The sequence below is a fragment of the Schistocerca gregaria genome, chromosome 6, assembly GCF_023897955.1.
Source record: "Schistocerca gregaria isolate iqSchGreg1 chromosome 6, iqSchGreg1.2, whole genome shotgun sequence".
In the NCBI taxonomy this organism is placed as follows: domain Eukaryota; kingdom Metazoa; phylum Arthropoda; class Insecta; order Orthoptera; family Acrididae; genus Schistocerca; species Schistocerca gregaria.
Genome location: NC_064925.1, coordinates 160,723,494 through 160,750,459, shown reverse-complemented (window position 1 = coordinate 160,750,459; position 26,966 = coordinate 160,723,494). Strand labels below are relative to the sequence as shown.

At 44.3% G+C, this 26,966-nt stretch overlaps 1 protein-coding gene and 1 pseudogene across 1 annotated transcript in view; one reads left to right on the top strand and one right to left on the bottom strand.

Moving 5' to 3' along the window:
• Positions 1-26,966, top strand: part of LOC126278166 (zinc finger and SCAN domain-containing protein 22-like) — a 707,092-nt gene that overhangs the window by 555,254 nt on the left and 124,872 nt on the right. The window lies entirely within an intron of this gene.
• LOC126279245 (5S ribosomal RNA) lies at positions 19,563-19,680 on the bottom strand (annotated as a pseudogene).

The following is a 26,966-nucleotide window of genomic DNA, read 5'->3' as shown; positions in this document are numbered from 1 at the left end:
TCGTGAGAATGATACAAACACGTTTCCTTGCTACTGCCTGAATTAGGAGGCTTATTGCTTCTTTGGTTTAATTAATTAATAGAATATGAAGAAACTGGTGTAAATAATGCTTTTTGCAAACTTTCTATAAAAGAAAGTCTGCTATCAAGACATTGCTTTTGTTCAATTACTTTCTTTATGACTGAACATTTCGATAACTGAACACACGTGTCCTTGCTCTGCACTGCAATCGAGCTGTGGCAACGTCGTTCTCTGTTCATTGGCTGACTGTGTTTTGTGACGTCAGATGCGCAGAACGAACCTAAACTAGGCTGGCGTCGTAAATGACGCGCACTATAGTTCCATGGAGTTCCGATGGTGGAGGCACTACACATGGGCCTCAAGCGACGTCTGTAAACGGAGGTGTGTTCCAAGCAGAGAGCTGTCATTGAGCCTCTTTTGGTGGAAAGCAAGAGCATCGGAGACATTCATAGGCGCCTGGAGAATGTTTAGGGAGACATGGAAGCTTACAAAAGCACAATGAATGATTAGGCGATGCGTCTGTCATCATCGCAAGGTCGCGGAAACCTGCCCGATTTCCAGCGTATGGGAAAGCTGCAAGCAGCTTTGACTCCTGTAATGTTGGAATGTGCGGATACGTTGGATCACAATCGAACGCCTCGCTCCATAACTGCACGTCTCTGTTGGCAGTGCTGACACATTCGTCCACCAGTTGGGCCACTCAAAGGTATGTGTGCGCTGGGTTCCTAGCCACGTAACAGCATACCATAAAGAGCGATGAAGGACCATGAGTGCGGGATTGCTTGGGCATTATGAGCGTCATCGTAATACACTACCGGCCATTAAAATTGCTACACCAAGAAGAAACGCAGATGATAAACGGGTATTCATTGGACAAATATATTATACTAGAAGAAACATGTGATTACATTTTCACGCAATTTGGGTGCATAGATCCTGAGAAGTCAGTACCCAGAACAACCACCTCTGGCCGTAATAACGGCCTTGATGCGACTGGGCTACTGTCCCACGCCTTGTGGGACTCTGAAAGATTTATTCTGTTTTATGGTCTCCACCGTGGTGCGACTAGTATTATGCTACCCTCAGGAAACTGAAGAAACGACTTCAGCATTTTCGTCGCTACGAAAATGTAAACTAACTCCTCCCTATCCATGAGAGCGCATGGCTTCACACAAGTCTGCCCATCCTAAAGGAGGTGACAAAACTTCATTGGTCTGTTCTTCCTCATCCACCCTCAAGCCCCAACATCGTACCTTCTGTCTTCCATAAGCCTGGTCCAATGAAGGATGCATTCTGCGGGAAGCAGTACGTGGATGATAGGTTATTGATGAAGCAGGACGTTGGTTCCGGCCTCTACTAAGCCGGGCGGAGTGGCCGAGCGGTTCTAGGCGCTACTGTCTGGAACCGCGCAACCGCTACGGTCGCAAGTTCGAATCCTGCTTTGGGCATGTTTGTGTGTGATGTCCTTAGGTTAGTTAGGTTTAAGTAGTTCTAAGTTCTAGGGGATTGATGACCTCAGAAGTTAAGTCCAATAGTGCTAAGAGCCATTTTGAACCTTCACGTCTTGAGGATCGATCGTGGGATTGGCTGTATAGGAATATTTAAGAACATGAACACAGAAAGTTTCCTTATCACCACCTCTATGACGAGTTATAATCATTTTCTGTCAAAGTCACATCGTATTTAGCTACATTTTTTGTCAACGATAAACAAGTTCCACGAAGCTCTATCGGAAAAATGTTTCACCTTCAGATTAAATAACTAATTCCTCACGTGAAACGTATTCGCAGTTGCGAATACGGTCAACTATCAGCTGTGTAAGTGAATGACGACAATGAAAAACAATACTGGACCAGGACTCGAACCGCATTTCCCACTTTACGCGAGCGATCGCTTTAAGCATAAATCCTCAATGCGTCACACATTTCTCCTCTATTCCCAATAAAGGTGTTGTAACCGTGAGACATATATTTTTTCATATGTTTCTCGTTTGTGTCTTCGAGTTTCTGCCACCTTTATTCACTCCATCAGCTTCATTCCGTTATAATTCTGATCGTGCCAAGTCTGTATAATTTTACTGCAACATGGACAGTAAATACTAGTGTAGCTTTACAGGCAGAAAATGACTTAATGAGAATAGCTCACGGTGTGATCTAATCGGACATGCAGAGGAAAAAGTCGCATTGTGTGGAATAATTTACAGCCTATTCTCAAAAAATCCTACTAGTAATTTGCTTTCTTAGCCGTGTATCTCGATTTGTCTCAGCTGCAAATAAAGCAATTAGTAATCCAGCAACTGTACGTCTGAATAATAAATGATAACATGTGACATTTAGGCACCTTGCCTGTTTCCAGGACAGTCGCTCAGTCGTGCATTCGACAGTCGACCAACTCATACCCACATCGCACGGAGGAAGTATTTTACGTTATACTGCTCATCTGTGCGGTCATACTATCCGTGGCTACTATACAAGCAACTTAATAACACATTTGCTACCTACGTAAGCGTTACATTCACTAAAAATCGCCGGCCGCGGTGGTCTAGCGGCTCAAGGCACTCAGTCCGGAGCCGCATGACTGCTACGGTACAAGGTTCGAATCCTGCCTCGGACATGGATTTGTGTAATGTCCTTAGATTAATTAGGTTTAAGTAGTTCTAAGTTCTAGGGGACTGATGACCACAGCTGTTAAGTCCCATAGTGCTCAATGCCATTTGAACCATTTAGCCACTAAAAATCCATCATAGCAGTTCCTCAGTTTTCCTCATCTCTGCGTCACTAACACGGAGATAAATATTATTTTTTGCTTATTTCTCGATTTCTTCGTGTTTATCAATGATTTTGTAGCCCATACGTCATTGGCAATGCTACGTATTTCACAATATATTGAAGCCAGTATTATGATATCGAGTTATATACCCGTAAGTACACATGAAAATATTTAGTACAATTCCGGCAAGAAACAATCATCGGAACATATACTACCAGGTCCACTTCATCAACAAATCGTCCTTATGGCAGAGTCACGCCTGCCGGAGTGGTCGTGCGGTTCTAGGTGCTACAGTCTGGAGCTGAGCGACCGCTACGGTCGCAGGTGCGAATCCTGCCTCGGGCATAGACGTGTGTGATGTCCTTAGGTTAGTTAGGTTTAATTAGTTCTAAGTTCTAGGCGTCTGATGACCTCAGAAGTTAAGTCGCATAGTGCTCAGAGCCATTTGAATCATTTTGCAGAGTCACGGCTACGTGTTTATAGGGCCTTTACCATACACAAAATTATGCAACTGGTTCTCTCAAACGAATATCAGCTGCATTCTTCTAGATTGCTCTTTGTCTTCTACACCATCATGTAGGAGAAAATTGTGGCTCAAAATGACTTCACAGTCGAAATTTTTGTGAGGAATATTTTCCAAAAACACGTACCTTTGCAAACTTTCACCAACTGCCTCTTGTATTGTCTGTTCAATTTACATTTAATAACCTACTCGATATCACTTCTCAGAGCCCTACAAGTATTTTACATCCATGTTCCTTAAGTCTAGTGACACATAAAGCAACGATTGAACTATTTTGCCTCCTTCATATCAACATTTCTCTTCATAATCAACAAAGATCTATTTTGGGAATGCCGCTTTGCCCAGGACAATTTGCTGTTTAATTTTATTTTAGCAATAAACCTACGAAATACTTATACAAATTGACATTATTATTACGTTCTTGGTCACTAGCATTTCCCATTACTTTATAACGTTTATAAAATGCTCCAAAACACAGACACACGGAAACAAAGAGCTAAAATTAAATAGTATGCTGTAAATAAGTTTTTCATCACACAACAGAAAGTGTCAACCACATTAAGATCTTCCTTCCAGTGGTTTATAGTGGAATCCGGACATAACACAAAAGAGAAAATACGTAGCGCACTGCTCCTGTCACTACCTACCATTTGAAATAAGATCGTCCTTTAGTGACCGAGTACACAATAAACAGTCGTGTTAGTTCAAATGGCTCTGAGCACTATGGGACTTAACTTCTGAGGTCATCAGTCGCCTAGAACTTCGAACTACTTAAACCTTACTAACCTAAGAACATCACACACATCAATGCCCGAGGCAGGATTTGAACCTGCGATCGTAGCGGTCGCGCCCTTCCAGACTGAAGCGCCTAGAACCGCTCGGCCACTCCGGCCGGCAGCCGTGCTAGTGTTACCTTATTTATTCTTGAATATCTGGATGTTTCCCTCTATACATCACCGACTTCATGTCAATACTTATATTCTGTCAGACAAAGTCACGTGTATTTTCATTTCTGCATGAGCGTTAGGCTCAACAGCACGCTAACCACGCGAGGGTGGGCGACACACTTTACCGATACAGGCCTCGTAGAAACCTCCTTCGATGCTTTTCCAGCTAATTATTTACCACATGATGTGGGTTGCACTAGTTACCACTCAGTTCATGCTATAGCAGATAAAGCTATTTATTGCTAAGTGCCTAACCAATTCTTGTAGAAAGATCACTTACCAAATCCTATGACTGATTCTTATCAAACGGGATTCACAGAATAGATTGAGAGTACTCCAAATACACATTTACAGCTTTTCACGGATTAATTATTCTGCTTAAGAGCAGAAGGTTCACAGTGGGATTAAGATTGTGGGTGAAATGATGTCATTGACAAGACTGTCAAATACTATCGTAATCCTCAGTGAAAACGAGGAAGAATTACAGGACATGCAGAATGGAATGAACAGTGAGCACGGAATATGGAATGCGAGTAAACCGAAGAAAGACGAAAGTCATGTGCACTAAGAGAAATGAGATTAGAAATAAACTTAACATCAAAATTTGTGAGCAAGAGATAAATAAAGAGAAGGAAATTAGCTACATGGGAAGCAAAATATCACATGTCGGACGGAGCAACGAGGGAAAAAAATCAGACTAGCATGAGCAAAGATGGCATTCCTGTCAAAAAGAAGTCTACCGGCATCAAGCATAGGCCTCAATTTGAGGATGAAACTTGTAAAAATGTATGTTTGGAGGACGAAATAAAGAAATCGAAGCGCTTGATGTGTTGTGCAATGGAAGGATATTGAAAATTCAGGGGACTGTTGGGAAAAGAGTAGCTTGTCCGCAAGACTGCGAACAAAGAAACATGAAAAACTCTAGCAAGAAGAAAGGAGACGATGATAGGATATGTGTTAGGACATAAGGGAATAACTTCCACGGCACCAGAAGGAGCTATAGAGGGTAAAACCTGTAGAGGAAGAGGAAAGATTGGAACATATTGTATATATTCAAGGGAGAGATGCGCGGTGGACCGCATCCAACCACTCAAAAAACGCACGAGAAAAAATGAAAATGAAAAGTAAGAAAAAACTTTTTATAAGCTTTGAACAGCTTCCAGTGGAGATTTTGAAAGACAGATATTGCGCTTTATTGAAGGAATTCCACTAAAATTTCGAAGAGTGGACGTATCAAAATGACACAAGAAATGTGATATTGTTTCCATATAAACCGCACGTAGTGAAATATGTAGTAAAATTATGTAATGAAATTCGATATTCAGTGGACCCGTACCGACATTTATACTTCTTATGGACACTTAATAGAACAGAACTGGGTAGATGTGGGAGTAGGACAGGGGAGCAGAACGGGCAGCGAACAGTAATGGTACATTACGAGTAGCCTCCAGCAGGCAAGGCATGAGGGCTGCGGACGGTATATGTAGATGCAGAACGATATGGGTCAAGACTCCAACGAACGTCCGGCGGACAGAAACACTGAATCAAACACCGTATTTCAGCGAAGAGTCGAGTAACGTTCAAATCACCACGATTATCCGTGATATATCAACGCGTGCTGTATAAACAAAGCGGAAGGCCGGACAGCGGCGGGGTAATCACTTGAGCGGCGCGGCCGCATTTCTCGCTGGGGTGACGCCGCTCCGGGACGTGCACAGTGGTCGGTCGCGTAGGCAGTCGCTGGTCGCTGGTCGCTGCCGGCTGCAGGTCCCAATACCGGTAGGCCGCGCGGCCGCGATGTGATCGCCTAATGCCGCCTAATGGCGGGGCTCACCAATAATTGCGGTGATTACGGCGACGTGAGCTGAGTGGCTGCCCGCGCCGGGGGCCACCAAGCACCAGACACCAGCGCGAGCCGTGTGGTCTCGTCTCCCGGCAGCGGACTCTCTGCGGGCGACGCGAGCACCTCTGCCTGTCTGCCAGTGCTGCTACTACACCAGAGGAAAACACCCTGCACCAATGGTCTCACATTAGCCGAGACTCTTTCAAGTATTGTACGAGGGACGTTCAATAAGCAATGCAACACATTCCTTGTGAAAGTACACTACTCGCCATTAAAAATGCTACACCACGAAGATGATGTGCTACAGACGCGAAATTTAACCGACAGGAAGAAGATGCTGTGATACGCGAATGAATAGTTTTTCAGAGCATTCACACAAGGCTGGCGCCGGAGTCGACACCTACAACGTGCTGACATGAGGAAAGTTTCCACCCGATTTCTCATACATAAACAACAGTTGATCGGCGTTGCCTGCTGAAACGTTGTTGTGATGCCTCCTGTAAGGGCCGGCCGGTGTGGCCGTGCGGTTCTAGGCGATTCAGTCTGGAACCGCGTGACCGCTACGGTCGCAGGTTCGAATCCTGCCTTGGGCATGGATGTGTGTGATGTCGTTAGGTTAGTTAGGTTTAAGTATTTCTATGTTCTAGGGGACTGATGACCTCAGAAGTTAAGACCCACAGTGCTCAGAGCCATTTGAACCATTTTTGAACCTCCTGTAAGGAGGAGAAATGCGTACCATCACGTTTCCGACTTTGATAAAGGTCAGATTGTAGCCTATCGCGATTGCGGTTTATCGTATTGCGACATTGCTTCTCGCGTTGGTCGAGATCCAATGACTGTTAGCAGAATACGGAATCGGTGGGTTCAGGAGGATAACACGGAACGCCGTGCAGGATACTAACGGCCTCGTATCACTTGCAGTCGAGATGACAGCCGCATGGCTGTAACGGATCGTGCAACCACGTCTCTATCCGTGAGTCAACAAATGGTGACAACAACCATCTGCACGAACAGTTCGACTACGTTTGTAGCAGCATGGACTATCAGCTCGGAGACTATGGCTGCGGTTAGCATTTATCCTGCATCACAGACAGGAGCGCCTGCGATGGTACACTCAACGACGAACCTGGGTGCACGAATGGCAAAACGTCACTTTTTCGGATGAATCCAGGTTCTGTTTACATCATCATGATGGTCGCATCCGTGTTTGGCGACATCGCGGTGATCGGACATTGGAAGCGTGTATTCGTCATCGCCTTACTGGCGTATCACCTGGCGTGATGGTATGGGGTGCCATTGGTTACACGTCTCGGTCACCTCTTGTTAGCACTGACGGCACTTTGAACAGTGGACGTAATATTTCAGATGTGTTACGACCCATGGCTCTACCCTTTATTCGATCCCTGTGAAACCGTACATTTCAGCAGGATAATGCACGATCGCATGTTGCAGGACCTGTAGGAGCCTTTCTGGTTACAGAAAATGTTCGACTGCTGCCCTGGCCAGCACATTCTCCAGATCTTTCACCAATTGAAAACGTCTGGTCAATGGTGGCCGAGCAACTGGCTCGTGACAATACGCCAGTCACTGCTCTTGATGAACTATGGCATCGTGTTGAAGCTGCATGGGCAGCTGTACCTGTGCACACCATCCAACCTCTGTTTGACTCAATGCCCACGCGTATCAAGGCCATTATTACGGCCAGAGGTGGTAGTTCTGGGTACTTATTTCTTAGGATCTATGCACTCAAATTGCATGAAAATGTAATCACATATCAGTTCTAGTAAAATATATTTGTCCAGTGAATATTCGTTTATCATCTGCATTTCTTCTGGTGTATCAATTTTAATGGCCAGTTGTGTAGATTGGTTTTATTCAGGATTCAATACCGTAGTATTCCCCACTCCTTTGGCTACAAAACCCTACTTCTTACATAAACTCCGATCAATGAAACTGCCATATGCCACCTTGCTGGGAATGCGATATTCTCGCTGGTACTTATCTACCGGTCTATGTCGGAGCCAACGTCTTACTGCATTGCAATAATCTCTGCATCGTACATGTACTACTTCCCCGGAGTGCATTCTTAATTGGGCCAAACAGAAGCTCTTTATAGTCTCCTGTTAGGCAGCGAGGAACCCAGGCAGCACGCACCTTAGAGTATCCCAGTTGGTGTATTAGTCTGTCTGCACTACCAATGGAGGCGTCCAGCTGGGCAGAAAGGTGTTTGTGATCCGGCGATCACTTCGAATGAGGGTGTCCGCAAGTTCCAATATGGCAGGAGTCAAAACTGTGTGCCGCCGGCTGCCAAGCGGGAAAATGGACAAGTTCCTGCGACCTTGCTGCGATGTTGCTAGACGTCTCGCTTAACGACTCACCAGGCTTTTGTTCACTACCAGGTCTCCATCGAAGTCCTGCAAGCACCTGTGAATATTTGCGATGCTCTGGTTTTCCACCAAAAGAAACTCAGTGGCAGTTCTCTCCTTGAAATGCACCGGCATTACACTTAAGTACAGCGCTGTCACCTATAGGGCTGAAGCGGCTATATTCCACGATATCCCACGATACACTCCGCAGTTTTTCAGTTCAAATCAGCCGAGAAAAAAATGTGTTGCATTACTTATTGACTGCCCCTTCATGAATGCGCACATTCACCTAGCACAACTGCAGCACCCGGAATTACATAAATATCGAAATGTTTCTTACTATTTGTTTATGTTGAAGAAATAATAATACTGCTAAATACGTTAGGGTACTCGGAGCTGCCACCTCTGGCAGTTCTAGACAGGCTAGGCATCGAGCTGAACCGAGCGTGGATGATAAAAACGGGTACGTCATTCCCTTATACTTCAACATTTTTTCAGGCTTAATTATCCGCAGTGGCTGATTAGTGGTAGCATGCTAGTGTCTCGCCAACAAATGAAAGGATGTTTTCAGTGAATGAGTGATATGGAGAACCTGCTCGCCAGTGCGAAGGCCGAGGTACGCCACGACAGCATGGTAAATTGCAATCTTGCATTATCTTGTTATGTTCCTCCAAACAACCAATACTTTAGCGCGATTACTGAATGAGAAAACCATGCAACCCTTCCTTACGTAAAAAATGTAATGGTGTTACTCTTACGTACTTGTGACTGCGCTGAAATGCTAACAATTTGTATATCTGAGCAAGTACAGTACCCCTCGCAAAACCGAGGGACGGAGGGAAAACTTTATGCTCACCTTTTGAAAGTATTGCAATGTAGTCAGCTACTGTATATTTCAAAATTTTGAAAAAATTATTTATTGCTTTTAATAAATCCTTCTACCAGATTCCAAAATGTTCTGAAGTTTTCAATTAAATTTTACCTAAAAACTTTAATCTTCGAAGATTTTATTGCCCTACTGTATTTCATAGTCAACGTTTTCCGGTTCAGGACCTTAATTACACATCAGTATCTCTCTAAATAGTATGTTGTGGATAAAAGTCAACAACAGTTAAATTTCATTTTTAAGGTGTTTTTATGGTGGACATAAAGTATCTCCCCCATTGGTAGTACACTTTATTGGAAGTCTGTATACATTACTAAGGGGTGTGCCAAAAAATAAAAAAATTCTGTGGGTTTGTTCTGCTGCCAGTCACTATTTTCTTTTATTGATGTTTTAGACGACGCGTTTCGGGAAATGATACCCATTTTCAAATGTGTATTTCTTATTACTATGCCATTTTTTCGTAATATTTCCGATGTGTGAGGTTCTGCATTGTTTTGTTCACTTTACTGCAACATATAAAAAACGCGCAATTTTTAGTTGGTTATCGACTTTTCTATGTAGTTAGTGGCGAAATTTGGAAGAACTTGTGCTTAAGGAAACTGTAAGTATAAGTTCTTCTAAATTTCGCCACTAAATACGTAAAAAAATCGGCAACTAACCAAAAAATTGCGCGTTTTCTGTATGTTGCAGTAAAATCAACAAAACAAAGCAGAACGTACAAATCGAATTCATTACAAAAGTGGCATAGTACACAGAAATACACACTTGGAAATGGGAATCGTTTCCCGAAACGCGTCGTGTGAAATATAAGTAAAAGAAAATTGTGACTGGTAGCAGAAAGTTATTTATAAACAAACCCATTGTATTCACAGTCGCAGGCTTTCAAGAAAAGCATTTATAATGGGCAAAATCAGATATTTTTAGGTCCTGAACCGTACTTACACATCAGTACGTCTTTAAAAAGTATATTTTTAATATAAGTCAACAACAGGTAACTTTTTTTTCACATTTTTGAGGTCGGCATAGAGAAAGCCCGACCCCCTTGGTAGTGGGCGTATCGAAAATGCGTTGGTATTGTTAGGCGTACACTTCACGCCAGTTGGTGATTTTTTGCTTTCCGCCTTCATGATGTTTAGTTTTAAAGACGAACCGGAAATTTGTGGTAAGGTCTTATGGGACCGAACTGCTGAGGTCATCGGTCCGTAAGCCCACAAACTACTTAATCTAACCTAAACTAACTTACGCTATGGACAACACACACCAATGCCCGAGAGAGGACTCGAACCTGCGACTGGAGGAGCCGCACGGACCGTGACAAGACACCTCAGACCTCGCGGCCAACCCGCACGGCATTAAAGAGGACGAGAGTATGTTCGGTCGTTCTGCAAGCAGCACATTGTTCACTCGCTTTGTTCGTGATCTTTACACTGCTGATGGTGCACAGATACAGCGTATCACAGAACATGTAACGATTACGTGGTGCTGCATGTTGGGTAACGAGAGTATAGACTACAAAGTTAGGAGTACCGAGTAACTGGCAACGAGTACAGAGTAATGAGTGACTAGTGACGGGTACAGAGTAAGGGGTAATGGGTAACGAGTACCAAGTAAGTCCCGCAGCGTCCTTGTGTCGTGGTGTGGACAGACTCCGGTCGCTGCCGGGCAGGCCGTATGATGCGACCGGCGGCGCCCACGCACGGCTCCGCCCCCACTGTCGCTGTTTTTGTGGTCGCCGGTGCGCCCGCCGGCCTGGCTGTAATTAATGCCTGCGGCCGGTAATCAGCAGGTAGCAGCCACACCATCCGCTACCTGGCGCGCTCTGCCCGCATTCCTGGTGCGCGGCGCGACATCGCCGCTGCCATCACCACCTACATCACTGTCATCACCTCTGTCACGTCGCTCCGATAGCCAGCAGCTGAGCACGTGAGACACTCTCTTTTTTCTTGTTAAACATGCATATGGCGAATTTGTCAAGAATAGCATCGGTAGAGCCACATTACCAGAAACAGAAACGCTTATTGCGCGACAAACTGCTTTCGTGGTTAAGAAAAGGGTTGACATCTTCGATATTCGGGATTACAGCCGGATGTTCACGTCGTTCTCGCACGATATTTCAACAGCGTGCCTCGCTGTCTTCTTCAGGTGCTACCTGAGACTGGTTTTCAGGTCTTTATATTTCATTCCCTTCTCAGATGGAGAAGGACGGGCTGTTTTAGAGCGTGCATATTGCTCTTTTCAGACATTGGGTGAAGTTTTTTCTGTTGGGACACTGTTTATTTTTCTTGCAAGGGGTACAAGAAAAAAAAGGGGGGGTGGTTCTCCCAATTGGGAATTGCAAGAGTTTGTTGCGGACAGTTCCGATATTTACCCTAGCGGCCAAGGAAAACCTGCAAAACCCGGCCAGAACTGCTTGTCTTGTCTTCTCTTTACTTGCCGTCCTGCCAGCTTTGGCGCCGGCGGTCGATCGAGTCCAGTATTGATGCCTGGAAGGAGCTGGGCGTTCCATAATCGGTCCGCGCCGAGTGTTCCGTCTGTGGTCCACGCCCGCCAGACTCGGCTTCAATGGACCCCTCCAGTCGCGGATGTTCCGACTGCCGTCGGCGCCGGTTTTGGCCGTCCTCAACGGTTGTGGTCGTCATCTGAGGTGTGTCAGACCCCATCTGAGATGTTGGGTACTCTGTCTCATGACTGTAACACCCAGCTCCTTCCAGGCATAAATACTGGACTCGATCGACCCAAGGACCAGTCTCAGGTAGCACCTGAAGAAGACAGCGAGGCACGCTGTTGAAATATCGTGCTAGAACGACGCGAACGTCCGGCTGGATTCCCGAATATCCAAGATGTCAACAGATCGCCGGGAAAATGGTTCAAATGGCTTTGAGCACTATGGGACTTAACATCTGTGGTCATCAGTCGCCTAGAACGTAGAACTACTTAAACCTAACCAACCTAAGGACATCACACATATCCATGCCCGAGGCAGGATTCGAACCTGCGACCGTAGCAGTCCCGCGGCTCCGGACTGAGGCGCCTAGAACCGTGAGACCACCGCGGCCGGCTCGCCGGGAAAGCATGAAGAATTACATAAGAAATGGGTTGTTTAAACGCTTCGTGTGGAGAGCTTCTCTGTGAAAACTGGACATTGGAGAAAACAGACGAAATTGAAGCTTTAGAGATTTGTGTGTTGGAGCAGAACGGACAAAATAAAGTGAAGAGAAGTACTGGTAAGGGTGATGGAAAAATAACTCTGCTAAACCTAAGCTGGTTAAGAAAATGAAAGAAGACTCGGTGGGATGTATTTTACGAGAATAGGGAAATCTAGAAAGCTATCGGAGACAGTGGAAGCACAGAGGAAAATAGGAAGAGGAAGAACAAAAACTCTGGATGGGGCAACGAAGCAGTTGGCTTGAAAGAGGTTCTGAGGGATACAGCAATGGCATCAGAAACCTGCCGATGGGCGGAACAGTGTACAATTATGAGCATAAGGATGTTGACTCACAACGTCTTAGAAACTTGAGAAAGAGACATAGTTCTCTCTGCATCACTCAAGAACGAATCACGAAGGTACACGAAGTACCTCCACCACTCGTTGTGAAGTGGCTATCTTTAATAAAAATTTTAGCGTTTCTCAAAATTGTCAGAATCAGAAACAGTTAATCGAATAAATCGAATGTGTAGAATGGTGCGCCAACAGCTTGTGATTAAGGTTGCAGAGGGACTGTAGGTGCATAGATCTAGCAGCACTTCCTGGTGTGACACCAGCGATGATAATTTTACGCCAAACTCAAAGAATGATTCAAATGGCTCTGAGTACTGTGGGACTTAGCATCTCAGGTCATCAGTCCCCTAGGCTTAGAACTATTTAAACCGAACTAATCTAAGGCCATCACACAAATCCATGCCCGAGGCAGGATTCGAACCTGCGACCGTAGCAGTCACGCGGTTCCGGACTGAAGCGCCTACATCCGCTCGACCACCGCGACCGGCACCCATAACTCACAGTCTTCAAACGAAGTGGGAATATGAACGAAATGTAAATTCCGGTAGCAGAGTTATTCGCTTCTTTCTGACATTAAATTAATTTTATATGAAGTTTGTTCTTTCAGACATGTATATGAAGATACCATCTTCATATGGATAAGGCTTACCGACCTATGATCTTCTTCAGAGCAGACGCACTCGCATTGCTCAAACTCTTAAGGGAATCGGTAGACTGATTGCCGCGAGTAATGAGTATAGTGGGCAGGTGCGCTACAAACGTAGTGTGTGGACAGTAAGTTGCACGTGTGGGTCTCACGGGGAGCGTGCCAGAGATTCCCTGCAGTCGCAGTGTCCTCTCTGTCCTCGATGGCTCAGTCCTATTGAGCGTCTGCCATGTATCCAGGAGATCCCGGGTTCGAGTGCTACTCGGGGCACACATTTTCAACTATTCCGTTGATATTTATCAACGCCTTTAAGCAGCTAATAGTCCAGATTTCATTGTAATTTCATAAAATTAATTTTAGTGAAACGGAATGTTCAGTTTTTTCATTAAGTACTGCAGCAAAATGCAGGAAAATCTGAAGAGGATTGATGATTGGTGCATGGATCCGGGGCGACCTAAAGTTGAATGCCCAGTATAATATAGCAGGAAAAACAGATGCCAGGCTGAGATTCATAGCAAGGATCTTAAGGAAATTCAATATATCCACGACAGAAATGGCTTGAAACACACTATAAGGGAAAGATGTTGATGTGTGGAACTCATTACTTAGTAAATGTAGGACGAGAATGCTCAAAATGCTTGCGAGGAATCAGTTCCCAAATAATTACCTAATAATTACATTGCCGGCCGACGTGGCCGAGCGGTTCTAGGCGCTGCAGTCTGGAACCGCGAGACCGCTAAGGTCGCAGGTTCGAATCCTGTCTCGGGCATGGTTGTGTGTGATGTCCTTAGTTAGGTTTAACTAGTTCTAAGTTCTAGGGGACTAATGACCTCATACGTTAAGTCCCATAGTGCTCAGAGCCATTTGATCCAATAATTACATTCAGAGGAAATCGATCTAGACTGAGTGAAGCTAGACATGTGCTTCGAGCTTAGTAACTGGCAAACTTTAGAAATTAAGAGAGCATGTTGTCAAAGAACAGGGGAATGCTTAGGAGATGGACATCAGTAACCAAGGTGGGAACTTTGAGACTTTATGTTGGAGTACGACAGAAAACATAAAATTATCAACATCAACAAAATGGGGAGATGCTCAAAGGAGCGTGGGAGAGCAAATATTGCTTTTGGAAAATATCATTCAAAGGGAAGTAGCTTGAATCGACTTTATTTGGAGGTGTAATTTTCTTATAGATGATGCTATGGAAAGGTGAACTCAGTGGAAAAGAGAAGAGCCGATTGATAGGCAGATGAAGAAAGTAGAAAGAGATTAAAATAAATGGAAAACCAGAACCAAAACCTGAACCTCACGATTGGTGGAAGGATTCATCACCCTTCATGGATCCACGAGCAGGCGGACCACTGTTTATGATGAACAGACTGCGGCATATTTGAAGAAACTTGCGGAACATTAGCTTAGTGCCGTGCATCTTCCTGCGACCGTGTATCGTTCAGCCATCTTCAAAGCGAGCCGAATGACTTACTCTCCAGTACTCCCTCCGTCCTTTTAATACAGAGGGCAGCGCCACTGCGCATGCAGCCACAGATACACAGGTGCCAGAGGCGTTGATTGACGGCAAAGAGATACCACACATCCGTGAATTAGATTTGTGGCTGTACTATCAATCCATGCTTGGATATCGATGTATCATGCGAGTCCTACGGTGGCGACGTCTTTGTAGTTTTAATTCAGCAAGTGCCGGTTACCGTGATTTATCCTAACTGAAGCTGCTATGTCAATTAATTGAATTCGTCACCAACTGAATTTCAGTTGCTTGTTTCATTACTGAGTCCCAAAAAGATGAAGCCAAGGCTAAAATTTCGACATCTTCTTACTCCACAGAGTGACCACTGCCAATACTGAGCTCTACCACTGTCCACTTATTAGGTTGTAAGATTCGAGTGTACCTGCGGTGTTCTGTGCAGCTTTCATAGACTGTAAGAGCATGGGTGTGTGTGTTGTTCTTAGCATAAGTTAGTTTAAGTAGTGTGTAAGTCTAGGGACCGATGACCTCAGCAGTTTGGTCCCTTAAGAATTCACAGACATTTGAACATTTTTTTTCGCTTTGTATTTACTGAGAATCCCTCGTATTTTTGACGACAGGCTTTCCGTATATGACAGGAAAGCCAAGGATTTAAAACTTTCCGTGTTTTCTTCTGCATTCCTTACGTTCACTTTTGGTTTCATTCGTAGTACCTCAAGTATCTTCTGTGGAAAATAACCGTTGGCTTCAAAAACTCTTCTCGTCCTCCACATTTCTCTCGTCAGTAATGATGTGTTCTCCGTGTACCAGTATTATGAGAACACGCATCATCTGGGAACGATGGTGGCAGCTATTTGTACGTAAATATAAATCCGTATGTGTCGGTTTCCAATTCATTGCATGTCCCAAAGTGTCATCACCTTTTCGTCGTACAAAAACATGCAGAAATCGAAGGCGTTCCTCTCCTTCGATTTCCACTGTAAATTGGTTTGTCTGTGGATGGTATTCATATGGTTTAAAAATTATTGTACTTTATCTTCACCATGGGGCTACACTACAAACTTGTCATCAACGTACCTCCAAAATACAATGGGTTTCAAGCGCCTCGAAGTCCTCCATGAACAAGTTGGCCACTAAGGGAGTCAAGGGACTATCCGTGGGCACACCGTCAATCTGTTCAAGAAATTCGTTACTAAATGAAAAGTATGTCGAGGTCATGTCATGGTTAAACAAAACCGAAAACACTTTATCAGAGGTTTTACCAATTAGGGATAATGATTCTGCTCACTGCTGCTTGTTCTGACATCGCAACGGGGTGATGCTAGCGACGCCTTGCTCTCCTTCCTTAAGCCGTTGGCACACGGACCGTGCTGTCGAACGTTAACGTTGAGCGTGCGAAGTTCAACGTGCTGCTGAACGATCAGAAACGATGCGACTTGTGCATACGGTATGTGGGCGCCAACGTGGTATACGCGATCGCAACGCACTCCAGCGGCAGTTGAGGGATGTTTCTAGTTCGTAACTCACACTATTTACTCAACGGGCGTGCGTAAAATTCCCACATTAGCTCTATTAAAACGCACATTTCCTCCAGCGTCCACGAAAAGGAAAGTATCATGTCCAATCGATAAGGACACAGACTTACAGAAATTCCATTACAAAGAGTGCGGTACAAATTTGGAATACTTCTCCGCATAAGAGAAATATTATTTCATCATTCCAACTTTTTAGTAAAACACCAAGATTAGTCTTACTTGATCACTGTTCCTACACAGTAGCAGAATCTTTGCAACATGTGAATTACGAAGCGTAAAAGAAAAAGGAACAAAAAATCTTTATACAAGTGGCGCAAGCTGTCCTGTAGATTAAACCAATCGAACAAAGTCACCCCTCAATAAAAGGTGAACTTATATTTACATAACATCAAATATTATAGCATATACTTATATTAAACTAATAATAAAGTATCAGAACCTAATAAAAACTCGAATGTTAGAGAAAAAGGTAGTGTTTAGACGCGAACCACCGCCCCAACAAAAATTCATGAGTAGACAGAGACGTTTCTCATTACGCTAAACCAATACTTATTACCTCTTGCTAAAAATGTTAATTGTAGATAATTATGTTACTAATTGAAATTTAATTATAGCAAATTGTACCAAGAACAATGCGCTTTGAGTGTGTCGCTGCCTTCAAATAGTCTACTCTCATAATACGCAAGTTACAATTATTCTTTTGCCACGAATATAATGTTTCTCATTATTTTATTGGTACGAATCACACAACTAACAACGAGTTTTCCAGTGATCCTCAATTTGCTGGTGCTCAGAAACGGCATATATACATATAGGCTTGAAATGAATGGCAATACGGCGTCTCACAACTCTGTACTGAAGGGAGACCGCGTGCGTGTGACGTCGCTGGCGTTGTGCAATCTCATTGGTCAACGCTCAGAGGCACGCTCAGAATATCTGACATGCCAGATATTGCTCCGCACGTTCGGAAAGACTCCCGAAGTGCTATTCCACGCTATGACGTTAGAAACAAGGCACGCTCAACGTTCGGATGCACTGTCCGTGTGCCGACGGCTTTACCCCCGCTGTAAGTACGGTGGCGCCTCGTCTGGTCCACGTCGCCGGGAGCCGTTAATGACTGGGGGGACCAGCGTGGCAATCTTCCCTGGCGCCGAGAATTCCTGCGAGATGGATGTTGGGGCTGGTGTATGATGCGCGCGCCGCCCCTACCTCTTCCATTTTCATCAGCGGGAGGTATCGCACGCCGGGATCTGGATTAGCCTGTCTACCTGTGGATAATTATGTGTTCGGACGCGGCTCGCCCACCGGTAGCGTAAACCTGCTCCCACGGCGCGCCGGCCGGCCGCAGCGAGAAAAACGACGACCGACACGACGAAATAATAACAATAACAATTACTTGCTGGGCGGCGCGTAAGGTGGGGCGCACTCTGGTCTCACATTGGATGCAGCCAGGCCTTGGCACTCACTACTTTGTGCCCTGTGCAGTTTCTCGTCGCTCAAAAATTCCCGGTTCGCGATTACACAAGACCGAGTATCGCGTTGCCCTCATTTCCTAGTAACTAAGTTTTTTTTAGTTTATACAAAGTGTTACAAAAAGGTACGGTCAAACTTTCAGGAAACATTCCCCCCACACAAAGAAAGAAAATATGTTATGTGGACATGTGACCGGAAACGCTTACTTTCCGTGTTAGAGCTCATTTTATTACATCTCTTCAAATCACATTAATCATGGAATGGAAACACACAGCAACAGAACGCACCAGCGTGACTTCAAACACTTTGTTACAGGAAATGTTCAAAATGTCCTCCGTTAGCGAGGATACATGCATCCACCCTCCGTCGCATGGAATCCCTGATGCGCGGATGCAGTCCTGGAGAATGGCGTATTGTATCACAGCCGTCCGCAATACGAGCACGAAGAGTCTCTACATTTGGTACCGGGGTTGCGTAGACAACAGCTTTCAAATTCCCCCATAAATGAAACTCAAGAGGGTTGAGGTCAGGAGAGCGTGGAGGCCATGCAATTGGTACGCCTCTACCAGTCCATCGGTCACCGAATCTGTTGTTGAGAAGCGTACGAACACTTCGACTGAAACGTGCAAGAGCTCCATCGTGCATGAACCGCATGTTGTGTCGTGCTTGTAAAGGCACATGTTCTAGCAGCACATGTAGAGTATCCCGTATGAAATCATGGCGGTGAATCGAGGAAGTACAATACATACGAAACTAAAATGTGTTCTAACATGGAAATTAAGCGTTTCCGGACACATGTCCACATAACATCTTTTCTTTATTTGTGTCTGAGGAATGTTTCCTCAAAGTTTGCCGTACCTTTTTGTAACACCCTGTATGTTTTTATACACTCTTAGCAATTTCGTTTCATGTACTTGGACCTTATTTGCTGCTTTTACCAATGATCTAATTCAGGCCTCATGGAGCCACGGATACAGGGTTCGGTTCAGGTGTTGGTTGGTGTCTTCTAACACAAGAAAAAGTCGCATGGCCAAGAATACAGGGCAGTGTCTCGTCGTCCCGTGAGCCCTATCCAGCTTGGAAGCAGAGTGTCTTTGAGAAACTGACGTAGGTTGTCGTGCCTGTGTGGTGGGCCCAATCCTGTTAGAAAATAGTCATCAGCTTCCCCCTCAAGATGTGGAAAAGACCAGTTCTGCAACATCTGAAGATAGCTCATTCCAATCACGGTGTTTTCCTAAAAATGAAGGGGCCGTACTCTTTTTCATGAGCCCATGCGACTTTTTCACTCAAAGATATGTGAAGGAAAGTGTGTTCACCTCACCTTTATCTCTTGATGTAGAAGTAATGAAGAACAGAATAACAGATACTCTGGCCGAACAGGCCTTGTAAGGCCCGACGGTACCGACCGGCCGCCGTGTCATCCTCTACCACAGGCGTCACTGGATGCGGATATGGAGGGGCATGTGGTCAGCACACCGCTCTCCCGGCCGTATGTCAGTATCCAAGACCGGAGCCGCTACTTCTCAATCAAGTAGCTCCTCAGTTTGCCTCACAAGGGCTGAGTGCACCCCACTTGCCCACAGCGACTGGCAGACCGTATGGTCACCCATCCAAGTGCTAGCCCAGCCCGACAGCGCTTAACTTCGGTGATCTGACGGGAACCGGTGTCACCATTGCGGCAAGGCCGTTGGCACAGAATAACAGATACGTAGGGTAAAATTCATGATGAATTAAGATATCGTCTGGATGTTGTTCGTGATGTTACTGGTGGACACATAGAGCATTTATAATAGCATAGCTAAAACTTAAAGATTCTGTATTTTGCAATTCATTACGTTTTTGTAGTATGTTTCTATCAATAAACATGGAGTTTCAACATCAGGTAATTCTTTTTGAAACACCACGTTTTAGAATGTAATAATAATAACAGTAATAATAATAATTATTATTATTATTATTTGTTTACGTCAGTGAACAATACACTGTGGTAGCAATGCTCAAGAAACTTGCGATTGAGAGGAATGAAGACAGAACAGCATTCGACCGAAAATTTGAGTAGCAATTAGTTTAAGAACTATAATAGCAACAAACTTACAAAGCTTTGATAAGTTCATAATGTATGCAATATAAAATCGAAGGGACCACTTACTATTATTAACACTAAGATTGTGAAAACAAGCCTGGAGACAAAGACTATACAAGCCTGTAAATGCGGCGTGAGGATCTTTTTAGGTGAAGATCCTCAAACTCTTCATGTACCCTTCCTCAATTTTCCTGTTGAAAATGTTTTTGCAGGTGATGTCAACTAAAGCAGACCTTCACGCAGGCTGTGGAAAAGTATCCAATGTTAAACGTAGATTGTAAGTTCTTGAATTTCTTGCCATTTTCGAGATTTGTTGTTCATACTACTGTTTTCTCTGAAGAGAAAAATTAGTAAATGACTTGTATACAAGGTGTTTCAAAGTCTTTGCATCAGACGCCTAGGAGTGATTGATCTTGTCGAGGAGAATTACATTTTTAGAGGCCAAATGTTCTTTGAAGCTACCCAGCGAAAGAAGGCATCCTTTTGTATGGACTGTTCCCCAGCCAGACGCTGTGACCGAGCCGTTCTAGGCTCTTCAGTCCGGTACCGTGCTGCTGCTGCGGTCAGAGATTCGAATCCTGCCTCGCACGTGGCTGTGTGTGATGTCCTTAGGTTAGTTAGGTTTAACTAGTTCTGCCTAGGGGATTGATGACCTCCGATGTTAAGTCCCATAGTGCTTAGAGCCATTTGAACCATTTTTTTGGTTGTGCCCCTCAGAGGTGGTAGTGAGTAGGCACAATACAGTGTGCGAATGTCTTGCGTGTTGCCTATAAGCCAGTCATCTGATTCATATGAAAGGCTGTAGGCCCAGCGAAATTTATTCTCATTTGCTCGTAGTATATCTTTCTCCTCCAAGTGACATCCATTCTTAAAATAATTCTGTCAGTTTACTGCGGCAGATGGTACACAGATGGTGGTTTGAATGCTTTAGGTGTTCTACCTAGTCTCCCCCACACCTGAGTACAACACAAAAAAAGTTCTTACAACCACGTGAAACTGTGAAAAAATCCTTCTCTGGGATGTTGCTCAACTCAGGTTACGTCATCAGAGCGTTAACCCATCGTGTGAATTTCTACACTTGGCTGTTTTGTTTTAGATTCATATTGCTAACACTGTCTCATCACGCGTGATGATTTTTTCCCGGTAATAATTGTCTGCGTTTTGCATTTCACTCAAGTCGCGGCAAGCATCGATACTCGTCGCCTTTGTTCGGGAGTCATTGTGTTGCTAACTAACTTTGCCCACACTATTCTCTTCTTCGAAAAAGTCTTAAACACTTCATGCAGAGATGTTGCTCCATCGCGATTTGTGACCCAACAGCGTTAGCACACTACGGCTGCACGTCCACATTGCCTCCTCTCAGCTGTCTGGCCGAATGCAGAAGTGCAAGCTGCTACCGTCTTTACTGCTCTGCTGTTGCTTCTATACCAGTATAAGATCAGTCTCGGAATGTTTGGACGCACGGTGCGTAATTTACAGATGAGAAATCATGGGTCAGAAACGAGTGAGTCAAAGGTTACCTAGAAAACATATTACGGAACAACTCGGCCCGTTGAATGTCACGAACTAAGAATCGCGTCGTTTGTATGATGCAACAACCTGTTTCCATGCACGTGGTAGCAAAAGTTGTAGAGCTGGCAAATCCGATCAACACAGAGACGTCCATCATGAAAGATGATCACAAGTGAAGAAATCTAGAACTGTATAATCACGTTATTGGTGACAAACCACTGGAAACAATAAATACCGCAAAGTATGTAGGAGCAGCCATCCAGAACGACGTAAAGTGGAATGATGGTGGAAAACTGACTGTGAGGCCAGCAGATGCCAGGCTGGGACTAATTGGAAGAATCTTAAGGTAATGTAATTCATTCACGAAAATGTGGCTTACAAATCACTCGTTCGACAGATTCTTTACTATCAGTAGGAGAGAAAGATAGATAGTTAGACAGATAGACATGGAAAGATGATCACAAGTGAAGAAATCTAGAACTGTATAATCACGTTATTGGTGACAAACCACTGGAAACAATAAATACCGCAAAGTATGTAGGAGCAGCCATCCAGAACGACGTAAAGTGGAATGATGGTGGAAAACTGACTGTGAGGCCAGCAGATGCCAGGCTGGGACTAATTGGAAGAATCTTAAGGTAATGTAATTCATTCACGAAAATGTGGCTTACAAATCACTCGTTCGACAGATTCTTTACTATCAGTAGGAGAGAAAGATAGATAGTTAGACAGATAGACATGGAGAGAGAGGTGCGTTTCGTCATTGAATTGTTTAGTCTGCGCGAAAACCTTGCGGACATGTTCCACGATCTCCGATGACAGACGTTACAAGAGAGGCGTTTTGTATCACAGAGAATTTCGATACTGGAATCCCGAGAGACGACGCTCAGGGAGGAGTAGGAAAATATATAACTTCACCCGAAATACAAGTCGCAAAAATGATCACATCAAGAAAATCCTTGAAACCGGAGGTAATTAAGATGTTTACTGACCACCATTACTCCCGCGTGACGTTCACGAATGGGATGGACAAGGGTGTGGTGGACAAGTACCAACTTCGACGCACAGCAACTGCAATCAGTTTTGGAAACAGGCAACAGCATTGTATAGCGCAAATTTCTGTCGTAACGAATGGGAAAAACGAAATCTCTTTATATCTCAAAGCAACTTTATATTATTACGCTGACTGTGGTAGCCTTTGAATCAATTTTTTGTAGAGCTTTAGAAAACTATTTACTACAGAACACGAGTAAACCATCAATATAATAAGGGTAAGAATAAAAAAACAGAAGGGGATGCGGCAAGTCAAGTGTGTTAACTACAGCTATGAACATAATTATACTTTGAAGAAGCTGAATTTCACTTCCACGTATTTACAACTTTTCAAGGAAGTTACCTACTAATTAGGTGCAGCTAATAGCTAAAGCTGTTGCCTGAATAGCGCGCACAGCTGGCAGACCTAGCATGGAATTCATGCACAGTGAAAGCCTACAATTTGCATTCGAACATACCGGGCGGCAAAATACCCTACTGCATATTCTTCATAACAGTACAGTGACGAACCAAATATATTGTGACCACCTGCTTAACTGCTTATTTGTCAGTCTTCAGAACGAAATACATCACATTATTCTGAGTATCACGGATCAGAGAGTTTTTTGGTAGGCTTGTGGATACGTGGCATTTGATGTCTACGCACAGGTCATGTAATTCGCCTAAATAACGGGCCCCTGATTTAGGAACGCGGAGAAGGCGGCCGATAGCGACCCAGATGGCTTCTATAGGATCCGCATTAGGCGAATTTCGACACCGAGACATCAACGTGAGTTCATTATAATATCTCCTCAAACCATTGTAGCACGGTTTTGGCTCCGAGACACCGTCATTTATACTGCTGAAAGATGGCATCGTTGTCGGGGAAGACATCAAGCATGAAGGGATGCAAATGGTTTGCAGCTATCAGCGTGTCTTCGGTTACTACCACAGGTCCCGTGCAAGCGCAGGAGAATGTTTCCCAAACCGTAATACTGCTGCCACCAGCCTGCGCCCGTGGCACGCTGCACGTTTTGAGCCACCGTTCACCTCGATGACGGCGTTTGTGGAGACGACCATCGACAAGGTGTGGGAAAAACGTGATTCACCTAAAGAGCCGACACGTTGCCATTGATCGACAGTCGAATCCCGATGGTCCCGTACCCACTGCAATCGTTAACTGACGATGTCGTTGGGTCAACATGTGAAAAAGGGTGTCTGCTGCGGAGCTTCATATTCAGCAATGTGCGATGAACGGTGTGCTCCGAAACACTTGTGCGTGTACCAGCATTGTGCTCTTTCGGCAGAGATACCATAGCTCACCATCTGTCCCACTTTACAGAGCAGGGAAGTCTCCGAATCCCACGCTCTGAGAAGAGTTCTCGAAGCCCAACCACTTACCGCCTAGTGGTAGTTTCACTGTCCTTCTACCTCTTCCCTTAGTCAAATGGCTCTGAGCACTATGGGACTCAACTGCTGTGGTCATTAGTGCCCTAGAACTTAGAACTAATTAAACCTAACTAACCTAAGGACATCACACACATCCATGCCCGAGGCAGGATTCGAACCTGCGACCGCAACAGTCTCACAGCTCCGGACTGCGCGCCTAGAACCGCGAGACCATCGCGGCCAGCTTTTCCCTTAGTCGCTCACGACAGTAGCACGTGAATATTCGACCATCTTCGCTGTTTTCGAGATACTCGTTCACAGGCTTTACGTAATAATAATCTGCCCTTTATTAACGTCCCTTATCTCAATGGATTTCTCCATTTGCACCCCATATCTTTGCTACGGTGATCCCCCGTCTGTGTCTGTTCCACTTACATATCTCTGTAACCAGCCCCCAACACCACCAGGCGGCATCCAACGTCGCGGTGGGCAGAGGTCGTAATGTTTTGGCTTCTCAGTATACAACTTATCGATTATTTTGTTTTGGTTCAAATGGCTTTAAGTACTATGGGACTTAACATCTGAGGTCATCAGTCCCATAAACTTAGATCTACTTATGGGGGGGGGATAGGACGTCAAACGGGCCGACTTGGAGCCGGAGACGCACCACAGGACATTTTAATTTCCACTGTCTATACTTTTACAAGTAAATTCATACAACTTTGAAAGCATGGCCAGGAAGGATACAGAATTCACACTCGTAGCAGCGGAAGTTCAAAAACACAACAAAATAATTTTTTTACATGTGAAATTTCATCACTTTTTCACTTACTATTGGCTGCATTTGTTGCTATAGGTACACTTTTCTACATAAGTAAGAGAGAGTGTTCGGTGAATTTTACACAGAATACAAACCATACTTGCAGTTGTCTGAAACTCTATTATCTATTTAATTTATGAAAAAATAAATGAGCTGTTACGTTTTGAACTTTATGTTTAGAAAAAGTCAAATTTTGTGGTTAATTGTCTCAATTTTACCACAGTTTTTAATAGATTTGGAAAATTCTACAGTTTCATACACCTGTAAGTATGGTTTGTATGCTGTGCAAAATTCATCAAAGAATCTCTCTTACTTGTGAAGAAAAATTTACCTATAGCAGCAAATGCAGCCAACAGTAAGTAAAAAAATATGCAATTTTATATCTAATATTTTTTTTTTTTTTTTTTTTTTTTTTTTTTTTTTTTTTTTTTGCGCTTCCACTGCAACGAGTGTGAATCCTGAATCCTTCCTGGTCATGCTGACAAAGTTCTATGAATTTATTTGTAAAAGTGTAGACAGTAACAAATAAAATGTCATGTGGTGCCTCTACTGCTCCAAGACGGCCCGTTTGACGTCCTATCCCCCCTTAAACCTAACTAACCTAAGGACAACACACACATCCATACCCAGGGCAGGATTCGAACCTGCGACCGTAGCAGCCGCGTAGTTCCGGACTGAAGCGCCTAGAACCGATCGGCCACCGTTTATTGTGTTTTGTTTTGTTATGTGTTTGGTATAGTGTAGATGATAATCCATTTCTTTTTATAAGTTATCCTTCATTTTTTCAGTTCTTTGTAGTTTTCCTTGACTTTAATTATTTGTTAGACCGTTTGAAGTTGATGTAAATCAATACTTTTTTGTAGCAACACGATGTATTTTCCAAACAGGAGTAATAACAGCGTTGTAGGTCGTTACAGTAAGCTGGTGTAAACGTGAGGGGTGAGCACAGAGTCTCGCAGCATCTGGAAGAAAAATAAAAGGGCTTTACGAAATATTCCCAGTGGACTTTCAGTTGACTATAAAATTACAAGATTAGTGTCCTTGCAGTACCGTAAAATCGTACTGACGTGCACGTGCGTAACATCACATGTGAACTTTTCCAGCCACCACACTCCAACGTCGCTGTCGCCGTGGCAACTAATGCATTTTTTTCCCACGTCAGAGCGGCGTTTTTTCCCCTCCCGTGCACTACACACCTGCCGCCAGCGGCAGGCAGCCTTTGGAGTAATTGCAGCCTCGCCCTTGATCCTGGGGCAGGTACTACCGTGAAACGCTGTTTATATAACGACACCGAGCGGCATTCTTTGGCGAGCGAAGCAGTGTTGCGAAACGCTAGGCTACTGCTTAGTACCTGTAGCGCCGACTACACAGGAGCCGGTCGGAAGCCGAGCACCAATCGCCTTCCCTTTCTCATTAGCTGACAGAGTACATTGTCGCTGTGGACTAGGGCCAAGGTTAACGGTTGATATAATAAAAGCCGGTGCGTTGAGCACTGTGCCGGCACCTCGCAGGATATTCTGCGTGGATAGTATAGCGACGTTTATTTCTCCACGGTACTAGTAGTTGAATTCCGTGCCTGTGGATTAAATTAATTAAAGAAATCCGGCAAGCAGCCAATTTTTGAATCATCATCATTTAAAACTGTCTTTCAGCTTTCAGTCGGGAGCATAGTCCCCCTTATAAAATTCCTCCATAATCCCCTATTCAGTGCTAACATTGGTGCCTCTTCTGATGTTAAGCCTATTACTTCAAAATCATTCTTAACCGAATCCAAGTACCTTCTCCTTGGTCTACCCCGACTCCACCCCGACTCCTCCTACCCTCTACTGGATTCTCTTGGGTAACCTTGCTTCTCCCATGCGTGTAACATGACCCCACCATCTAAGCCTGGTCGCCCTGACTGCTAGATCTATAGAGTTCATTCCCAGTTTTGCTTTGATTTCCTCGTTGCGGACACCCTCCTGCCATTGTTCCCATCTACTAGTACCTGCAGTCATCCTAGCTACTTTCATATCCGTAACCTAACCTTACTGATAAGGTAACCTGAATCCACCCAACTTTCGATCCCATAACTTAGTCTTAGTCTTCTTGCAGAAGAGAGTAGATCGTAGCTGAGCGTTCACTGCATTAGCTTTGCTACAC